We start from the raw sequence: 11,149 nt of genomic DNA, 5'->3' as shown, positions 1-11,149 counted from the left end.
AGCTACACACTAAGCCAGGAGGAGAAACCATAAAACAGCATTAACCATACAGAACAAGTAACTCAAAAAGGTGAATGCGAATGAGAGCGCCTTCAGGAAAAGGACTGACCAGCAAGAAAAGTTTTGCTGCTGATCAAGGTGCATAGGAATGAGATGAAATTTGCCAGAGTAAAATGAGACATGGCAGCAGTAGTAGTGAGGAGAAGACTGTCAGACTGGAGGGTGTCTGCTAGATTTCTTCAGCAGTTGTTCTTGGAATTGATCTTACGTTTGGCACAGGAGACAAAACACACTTATTGCATTGGCTGGTTTCACAGAGCAGGGTGGCACTGGCAACACACGGCTGCAGTGGGATGTCATCTAGAAAAGCAATGGATGACCTAGATGACTGAGCTAATAGGCACCAAACAAACTGCCATAATATAAAATGCAAGGTCATGCACTTGGTGGCTAATAAAAATTCTGCTTTTAATTAGGAACTTCCCAATAAATGACTGAAGTAAAAAACAACGTAGGTACTACTGGAATGATGGCTGGGTTTTATCTAATGAAACTGTGCAAACAAATAAGTGTACTCTTGGATTGTGGTATTTCCTGGAGACATAGAGATACTAATGTACTGTACAATGTACCACTTCAATTTAAAATTAAATATTATAGGAATTTGAACCATATTCAAGAGAGAGGAACTCAGACTGTGAGAAATGGAGATGAAAACTATTAGAATGATCAGGGGAACGAAAATCTGTTGTGTGAGATGAGACTAAAAGATCCTTGTTTAGTCTAGCAAAAACAAGGCTAGGAGGGAATATGATTACTGTCTATAAATATATCAGGGGCTAAACACCAGGGAGGGAGAAGAGCTATTTAAGCCAAAGGACAAATACTGGCACAAGAACAAATGAGTTCTTGAAAAAATTCAGTCTGGAAATTAGAAGAAGGTTTCTAACCACCCGAGCAATGAAGTTCTGGAAGAGATTTGCAGCAGGAGTAGGGAATAAACATATCGAACTACCATTAAGATGGAGCTTGAAAAGTTCTGGAAGGGATTATATGACATAGTTTCCTGTAATAGCAAGGAACTGGACTCAGTGACCTAGGAAGTCTCTTCCAGTCTTAGGGTCTTGTATTCTATTTTGCACTGTTATTTCTTCTCCATAAAGACAGGAAATTTATATAACCACATCTCCTAAGTGTTTAAAAAATAACAAAATCATATGCAAATAATTGTGATTATTGTAAAGTTCACTAGAAGTGATTTAAGAGTAACACTGTATTGGATAAGTATTACAGTCTAAGCCTTTATAGTATTAGAATACCTTTTAAGAAGAGGTTGCCTAGTGCAGAGCATTAGTTGTTCCTTGTTTTTTTCAAAAATGAAATACGTAATGTGGCACAAAGGTCACTTCAAGGCATATTATATTATGGAATGAATAGTCATCTTATAGGACTCATTGCATAGCATATATTGTCTCATTATTTGACCTTTTGAAAGATCATTTTTGATTAAATAAGATAACTGCAAACTAAACAGCTGCATGTCATTTATTTTTGGATACATATTGATTTATTTATAAATATTATTAAATGTATATGTAGCTCAAAAACCATATTGAAAACCACAGGTAATGTTTTGTAGAAAGCTTTTTTAAATTTTCCATAGCATGGGGTCTGTTATGTACCATACAAATATATACTCAGATATGGTTGCTCTTTCTTAAGAGCTCTAGTATAAAAACAAATCTGAAATGCCTAATGAAACTCAAAAATCAGAAAAACAAGGGAGGGAATATTCTAGAATACACATATAAAAAAAACAGGGTATTACTGATGACTGGTGTTTTAAAATCCTAAAGTTATTTAAGTTCTTTTTTGTTTTACTTTTTTTCCTTCAACTGTTTCTTGAAGTTGTGTTGAGAAATCAGCGTAGAGAAGAGTTCCATTATGCCATACCCCTACAAACAGGATAAAGACATGGTAGTACACGTTCCATTGACAAACTTTTTTTCACATCTTCCTTCTCCATGATGAAGAACAAAAATGTCAAGGAGGGGCTAGGTTGAGGAAAGAAGTGAGATAAAGGATAGGAAAGAAAGAGAAATGTTGGAAGAAAAGGATAAATACAACCGTATGAGGCAGAGAGAAGGAGGATTATGGGGAAGGACAGGCTAGAGGGCAGAAATGACATAATGGAAACTTGGGGCTTACCTAAAAAAGATTAGATTCCATTTTCAATTTCACATGTCATAGAAATACATTTTATAAAAGTGTTTTATTTGCATTCCAAACATATTTTTCCCAAGCCAGTCTTCAAAATGGTTGTAATAAATGGAATTTTAAAGAGTTTCATAAGCACTACTTTTCAAATGTTACATATATGAAGTACTGAAAGACCCCTTGTTCAAATACTTCCTCTTCCTTCAGAACTCACAGTTCTAGATACTGCAAAAGCTTCTGCTTTCAGTTATATTGACATAAACCAAACCAATGTTCAGGCTCAAGAGAAAGTCCTTCAGTAAATGGAATATGGTTACTTTTAAGTCTGGAACAAAATCCACTATCCTTTGCCATAGATAAATATTTATGATAGCAGGAGGTATCTTTAAATTATGTATGTTCAAATCTTACTGGACATCATTTTAAGGTTGGCTTGGCAGTGTTCTCAAGATCCCTGCTAGAACAAAAACTCTCTAAAATGTACCAAGTTAATTCATTCTCATTTTGAATTGTTACCTGCTTTTTCACACAATTTTACTCCATGACACATTCTTCATGCTCATCTTTGATCATTCTCTTGGTTCAGCTTCCATTAATTTATCTACTGGCAGTCAATAACCTAGAACTTTTACAGTGAAGTTGTTGACATCAGGCCTGTCTACGAAAGGAGTGGTGTGGAGACTATACACTAGTTTCAGGTCTGTAGTATTGATACAGAGGGTTTCACCGCTTAGTGTTTGAGCTACCGTTAGCTCCTTCAAACCATAAAAGAGAATTACGTGATCTGGGTAATTAAAAAAATATATATACATGGTTTTACAGAGGAAGAACTTACTAGGTGTTAAGTGTTCCTTACTTTCTACTACTGTCATTTGAATAATTAATTGAAAAAATATGTGGTATAATCCATTATCTCATCCATGTTTGAATATATGAATTCAAAAAATAGTTATGTGTCCATAGAGGCACTAAGTTAACTAGGATTATAGAATTTCATACATAAATACACTCCAGTACGCTCCCCAAATTGCAAGGTAAGTAGTAACATGTTAAACTGTAGGTCTAAAAAGTGATTGAAAATGGTTTCTTGACCATTGCGGTTTGACCAGTCCTAGGCAAGAGTTAGGCAATATCTATTGCTAGAGCAAGGTAAAAGCAAAGGGCTCGCTCTCTTGCTACTTCTTTGAATAAGAAAGAATTGTAGGTTTCACCAAGGTTCTAGTTCTGAAAAGCATTCACTTTCTACAATCCATTTCTGTTAATCAAAGCTCTTAAAAACAGGTGCTTGTCTTCTTAATTTTTTGTTATTATTGTTCTTGTTGAACTTCACCAGAACTTAAATGTTTACCTATAAGCACTATTCAATAATATTTTCCTGAGACATGCAACCAGAAAGGTAGGGAAAATATGCTGAATGACTTAAAATGGCTTTAACTTTTACCAGCCAAGGCATTCAAGACTAATAAAGGAAATGATCAGGAACCAACCAAATTGGTAGAATATACGATAGTTAAAGTTGAAGTTTCAGCAGTTGTCTGGTTACCATCAATTTATCTAGCTGGACAGTGTTACATTGCAGAGTGAGGTCTGTAATTCCCAGGGCTAAACTGAAAAGACCTTCAAATTGGGTAAGGATGACTTTTATTTATGTTTTCTTCCTTCACAGGCGGTTGTGGTAGAGCTATTCCATCACTACCACCTCACCACTCTTCCAGGTGTGAGCAATGGCAGAGCAACCGTTGACCCATGGCATACGCTGCCACAGATGCGAGGTAACGCCACTGCCGCACACTAAGAGTATGGAAAATAAATGAATTAATTAGTCCAATCAACAGTGTAGAGTGATAGAGTGCCCTAAAAGTGTTGGGCTTGAGGTGTTGACCAATGGCTGTCTCAGAGTGGACTGGTAATGAGGAATGAGAAATGTCACTGTTATGACAATGGAAGACAAAATTTCTGGCCCCTCTTAACCAAACTCTCGCGGTTGGCAGAGAAAGAAGCGAGCCCTTGGGGACCTCGGCCTCATGGCGGGCAGGACAGCAGTACGACCGGGGCTGTTTCCTTGCACACCACGAGGGCGGCTCCCACGGCGGCGGGGAAATGGCGCCTTGAGCGCTCCCCAGGGGCCACGGCACCGCGTGGCTGCCACGGATCGACCGCGCCTGCAGAGGACGGGGCGGCTCCTCGCTCTCTCTTTCTCCCTCTCGTGGGCAGAGGAGGAGAGATAAATGGGGCAGCGCGGGATTAGGTCACCTAGTGGCAGGCTGAGCTCTCCAGGTCCTCGAAAAAGCGACCGTGAGCGCCATGGCCGGAGAGGGGGTACGCAACCGTGCGCGCATCCTCCATTTTGGCGGAGGGCGGGCGCGGAGTGTGGCTCGCGGCGCCCTGTTCTCCTGGCTGCCCTGAGCGCCCCTGCGCACCCCGCGGCGCTGCCCGAGGCTCCCCGCTCCTCTTCCCGCAGGCATCAGCGCCCGGGCGCCTCAAAGGGGCGCCCCGCTGCGCCTCACGTTGGTTTGAACTGGTCCCAAGCTGCCCGCAGCGGCATCCGACAAAATGGAGGACGTCACCACTGCTACCACCACCACCACCAGCAGCTCCTCCAGGAGCCATGGCGGCGCCTGACATGGCGCCCTCCCCCACAGCGGGTGGGGGCAGGAGGGCGCCCAGCGCGGGGGCGGCGGAGAGACTCCCCTCGGGGGACGGGCTGTGGGGGCAGCTCTGCGCCCCGGGGTGCGCGCCTTGCTGCGCGGGAGCGCTTCCAGTACCCACACTCTGTCCCTCATGGAAATGGCCCCAGGTCCAGAGCCCTGCCGGCAGAAGAGTGGGGCGGGACTTGCCGAGGGCCACGGATGGGTCCTCCCAGCCCTACTTATGGGCAGCGGGGGGGAAGGGGGCAAGAGCAGAAGATGAGCGCGTGCCCCACGGGCGGGCTGTCGTGTCCGTGGGCACTGGGCATGGCCAGCGCAGTCCCTATCGCGGCGGATGGCTGGAGGAGCGCAGCCAGGCGCGAACTCCTGCAAGTTGCCGCTGTCAAACAGCTGTAGCGGGAGCGCGGGCGCAGCCTCGCAGCCCTTCGCTCCTGGTACGGAGCCTGGTGGGCAACGACTCGGGCTCCTCAAACCTGATGGATCCAAGGGGGGAAGAACCCTAGGCATGGCCAGGGGCGAGATTGACAGTGCGCGGGGTCAACCGGCTGCGGGCAGCGCCGACGGATGGGCGGCGCGGCCAATCGGCTCGCCCGGCGCCACATCCCGCCCTCTGGGTCGGCCAATGGCGCCGCAGGGGGGCGGCCCTTGGCCAGGCTCGCTTGGCCCGGCTCCTCCTCCGCTTCGCCAGCAGCTGCGCCTAACCCGGGACTGGAGCGAGTTCGAGTTGAGGCGCCGGCGGAGTCGCGCCGAGTGCGCGCGTGCCCGGCGGGGGGGTCGCGAGCCGGCGAGCGGCGGGTAAGGCGGCGGGTGCGGGCGGCCGCGGCGGCGCCGGGCCGCCCCCGGGGCGGGGATGGCCGCGCCGCCGCCGCCGTGCCTCGCGGCTGGCCGGGCTCCGTGCCCCGCTGTGGCGTCGCCGCCACCGCCACCACCTCTCGCGGCGGCGGCGGCGGCGGGGGGCGCTGGGCCACGCCACGGGGGAGGGGGAGGGCAGCGGCGCTGGGATCGGCCCGGCGCCGGGGCGGGGGGGGGTGGCGGGGGTAGATGAGGGGCGGTGCTGAGGGGGGGCCGGGGCATTTGGGGCAGGTGGGGCGGACCGGCTCTGCTCCAGCGCCTCCTATTTTAACTCGCTGCCTCCTTCCCCCGCCAGGCCCTCGGCTGTTGTTCTGCCCCGGTGCCTTCCCCCCCCTCCACCCACCTCCCCCGCCGCCCCCCCGCGGGTGCCTCCCTCCCCGGCGCGCTCCCCTCCCGTATTGTTCGCCTGGGTCCCTCTAATGGCGGACGGGAGGCGGCAGCGCTGCCGGCCCCGCTGCAGGGGGGCGAACCCGGACGGGGGCAGCTGCGGCGGGTCCCTGCGGGGGGCGCCGCCGCCGCCGGAGCCCCCGCGCCCCATCCCCGGCCCCCGGCGCGCGCGCGGGGCCGCTCTAAGCAAGTTAGCAGGTAATAAACGTGCCCCCTCCCCGCCCGGGGTAGCCCCCGGGCGGCTCTTTGTGAGCGCTCCGTGCAGGGGCAGGAGGAGCGGGCACCCTCCTCCCCCACGGCGGAGGGCAGCTTGCTTATTTATTGGATATATTTATGTATTTGCTTGTTGTAACACCTGGGTGCAAAGAGAGGCGGTGAGTGATGCAGGCGGTACCTGCCCCGGCCAGGCGGAGGGAGCGGGGGCGCCCGCCGCTGCCCCGCGTAACCCCGTGTCTTTCCCTTAGGCTCCAGCCCCGCTTGGTGCAGCCTTGGCAGGGAGCTCTATTGTGAGTGCTGCTGATGTGTCTATCTCTGCCTCAGCTAGACCTGCCCAGGGAGGCCTTGACCCCCTCTCCCCCGCGTGCACCACCCCCTGGGTCTCCGGGGTAAAAGGAGGCCCCTCCAGCTCTGAGTGGGCAAATTCCTGGCTCCGGGCGCCGCTGCCCGGGGCGAGGCCCCGGTGATGGCTGTGAGGCGGCTCCTGCTCGAGGTGGGCGCTGCTGCCGCCGCAGGCGCCACTCCTGCAGTACCCGCTCCGGCAGCAGACGGCGGCGGGAGGGCATATTCCGGGTGCCCTCTAGAGTGCGAGAGCATGCATTAACACCCACGGCCGCACGGCTTTAGCCAGCTTTGTTTTTCTTCATTTGCCCCCGCCTCACGCATCTTTCTCCGATGCTCTGTCCCACGTATCTTGAAGATAAAAAGAGGAATATGGGAGGTTTAAAATAACCCAGGGATTTGAGGAGTATTCTCCAGCCTTTGTGTGCTTGAACCAGTTCTTCTCTCTTATGGGTTTGCTTGCGCAATGCTGTTGGGCATCTTTGCCTTTCTCTGTGCTGTGAGGGTACCTCTGAGCCGTCTGCTTTCCCCTTCCCCAGAACACCGAAGGCCATGAGGGAACCTCTGGCTTCCTAGTAATGATTTGTATGGGATTTTCAAAGCAGATTGTGTTCTCTGTTGGGTGTTAGGTCAACTGAGGAGAGACTCATCACCCTACATAGGACAGGGGAGTAATTTGATGCTGAGTTGCACCCTTTTAATAATGTTCCTTGCTGCAAATAGCAAAAAACGGGGGTAATGAAATTATGAAATAGTGCAGTCAAGGCAAAAGTAACATCATACAGACGTTTTAGAAGCTTTTGAGTTTGGGTTGACTGTTGTCTGCAGGCTGTGGTCACTAGAGGCCGCTGCAAAAAGGCCTCAAAAGGAAGATCTGGTTAATAAACGTGCGGCACAGAACAAAACAAAAAAGGAATGCGTACTTTGCGCTCTAGGTTCTGGACATGGAAAAAGGAGCAATTGAGGTTTTTGTATTGTTCTCAACCACTGGATATATATATTTTTTCTTAACATTCTATTTTTTTTCAAATATACATTGCTTTCAACTTTTGCTGCGTTTTAGTGTCTTACGTATATGAAGAATAGATTCTCTGCATAGCACCTTTGCTTAGCATGAGAGGCATCAAATTTTGATTTATTCTGGATTTGTAAAATCATCAACCTCATGAAGAGCAATTATAGCTTGTTATTAATAAACGGGTTCTAATCTTTGACTTACTATTGTATTTTAAAATATATCTTTTTGTATTTTGGTGTGTCTTAGATGTCAGGCTACCATTCTAGTTTTATTTCTGACTCATTATAAATTCTAGTTTAACAATTATTCTGTGTGTGTTTTTTTTAATATTGATTAAAGAGGTTATTTCTGTGGTAGCAGTGACCAAACTAAATAATACCATGGAAGGAGGAAGGTTGTTGAAATGGAAAGGAGTCAAAAGGGATGTTGTGTGCTGAGTTGAAAAAAACACTGCAGCCATGAAAAGCTGCAGATACAAAGATGAGAATATCACCAAAAACAGTTTTACAGCTAAGATTTTAGTAAAGCCTGGTGAGCTGTTGCCAGCTGGTTTTAAACAAAGACTGTGTGGCACATCCTCCTCTACCAGCTGTGGTGGCACAACCTTTCTTGTGGCACACGCCTTGAGGAAAAAAAGTTTATGCTATGCCCCATGATAGGCCACCCAGTTCCATGTGGGAATGTTCTCAGTGTCGACTGTGGCATGGGCATCTCTAGGAACCAAACTTCTCAACTGTGGTAATTTGTGAAATAAAGGTGGTGGTGGAATATGTATTAGATATTTGGAGCTAATTACTATGTATATACATATATTTGCTCCAAATGTATATGTGCATATTGCTTACATACATATATATGACACTGTCTTAATTACAGTATCTCCTAAATTTGATTTATATTATTGATATGAATCCTCTCTGATGCCAGCTACCTGGTTGCCTTCTACTGTTGATTTAGCATAATTCACTAGAGGGAATTTGCATCAACACGAATGTACAAATGATGGTGGAAGAGTGTCGTGTTGTTACAGCTGCTTGCATTTTGGTTTAAAGGATTAAATGGAGAATTACTGAAGTTTCATCTACTCCTATGGTAGTTGGCAACCAACTAATGCACTCTGCGACAAGAGCAGAATGAGAAGTTTTGTGAAGGTGTTACGTAAGGTATTACTAATGGAAAAATCTACTGTTCATGGAGAAGAGTTCTTTTGTTCCAAAATAACTACACATCAAAAATAGCACTGAACTCAACCTGCCTCTGAAAAAGGGTTAAGATTTGAAGTTCAGAAGAGTTGAAAAGACTGAACTAGCAAGCTTTCCCTTCTCAAGTGTTTGAGATAACAGTTGTCTTATGTTGCTCTTAAAACCCTGCACTGATGCACTGTGAATTTGTTGGCTGCCAGAACTTAAGTTGGTTTATTTCAACAGTTGAAAGTTTTTTGTTGTTGTTGTTGTTTTTCCTCCTCCCTGTCCTTTCCACAGCTTATTTTAACATTAAGCTTTGTTGCTTTGTTTTGTGACTTAGTCCAACTAGGCTTCAGCAAGGTAATTGGGTTTCTGAGGAATTAGAGTTTAGAGAAAATGTCTGCTCTTTCCATACTTGTAGTCTACCTTACATATTAGTGGCAAATATTGCTGTCGGTAGAAATTAATTTGATCTATGAATGATCTGCTGAATTTAGATCTAGTATTGAAACTCCTTGTTTTGGACCAACCTTTCTGAGTTTTTCTCAAGAGAGTCTTTTGTATTTTGAAGAGAAGTCTTAGAAGGGAGTGGCATGAGACTTCAAGAATACAGTGCTATGGTATGTTCTCTTCAGTTAATACATAGACTGTATAGGTTTAAACTCAACTTCCATGTGCTTAATTAGATTTTAACAGTTTAAGATTTCAGTTATTTATTTATAGAAGCTCAATAGCTTTTAGAAGGCACTATTAACCTCTGAAACTATGTTCCACTAGAACTTAATGAGATACACCTGTATGGTTGAGAACATCCACAGTTACATTAGGTGGCATTGACTGAAATTAAGGGTTTTTAATGTGCTTGAAGGCTAAAACAAATCAGTGACTGTCCTTTATAGACTTGTTAGGTAGTAATTGAAGCACCTAAGTGCTTCATGGATTAGACATGTTGATGATTACTGTGCTGCTGGAATTTATGTATTCCAGCATGCTCTTAGGACAAAGTTATTCCAATCAATAGACAATTAATTCAAATTTCATTGATCTAACATACAGAAATTAATTTTAAAAAAAATTCAGTCTGTGGTCAAAAAAGAATCTGTGTAGTGGCGTTGGTTGTTGGCAGTGCATTTCTGAAATTACCCTTTGTTTGAAGGATATTTGCTCCATGTGTGCTTGCTCTAATGCTCAATTATTCCGATTTTTTCTGTGTGATTCCCAACTGCTTTGGAGCTACCCTTGCCATAGCATTCTTATCTGGCTCTGCCATGATCAGCGGCAAAGAGAGTGATGTGGTGAGAGTGACAGGGGTTCTTCACTCAGACAGGAGATTCAGAAATAACTGCTCAGGCCTCCAAACTGCCTAGCTACAGTGCTTGTTTGAAATAGGTATGGGCGTTACCAGTGCTGCCTGCTTGGCTGTTTGGGGAACTCTTTCTGGCCATATTGAATATCATTATTAAAGGATGATTTAAAAATCTTGAGATAAGCTCAGTAGACAATCTGTACATACCTGTGCCATATGCTCCATTAACTTTTTACTCTGAGTACCAGAATCTGTTAGTTTGTATTGCTGTGTCATCCAAAAGCCATAATCTTTACATGTGTGTACCAAAAAAAAAAAAAGAGGGGGGGGTGCTTCATACAAGATCCTGTCAAGGCGTAGGACCTACTCGTTTAGTTTGAACATTTAGCAGTACGTCTTCAGCAGGATGTCAACTTAATTCTCCCTTTTTCCTTATGCAGTAGATTATATAAAGTAGAAACACACATAATTGTTTGCTCTCTTACTTCATAGGACAGTAAGTGATTAAATACTTGCACCATAGTTTACCAGTCTAACTCTGGGGAGCGCTACAGAGAAAGCAGATTGTTAGGAGAGGATAGTGGCATTATGGAAGAGTTCGTATAGGTTCATATTCCTCTTTTTTTTTTCCCCCCCCATCTCTTGAGAGATGGCATGGGGAAGAAAAGGTCAAATCTCATGTAACTGGTGGCATAACGGACAAGGGATGTTTTTGTAGAAATACAGTTTTAATTTGTCTTTATGTTGCTATATTTGATGACTTTATTCAAACAAAATCAAAAACTGAAGTGGAGTTGTGTGCAAGAGGTAAATTAACTTGTGCTTTTTCAGTGCACTGTCACACTTTGGTTGTAATGCTGAGTTAGTGCCCATTGAAAGTATGGTGCTAACCCAACAAATCCACTTTTAGCTTGTAAGTGAGATTTCGAGCTTGTCAGAAAAGAGTACTGGCTTCCGGAAGTTTGCTTGGAGGTGCCTT

This window comes from Tinamus guttatus, unplaced genomic scaffold (assembly GCF_059628265.1).
Source record: "Tinamus guttatus ecotype Peru unplaced genomic scaffold, ASM5962826v1 Tinamus_guttatus_pri_ptg000150l, whole genome shotgun sequence".
Lineage (NCBI taxonomy): Eukaryota > Metazoa > Chordata > Aves > Tinamiformes > Tinamidae > Tinamus > Tinamus guttatus.
The sequence above is the reverse complement of the archived record's forward strand: the minus strand, read 5'-3'. Positions refer to the sequence as shown.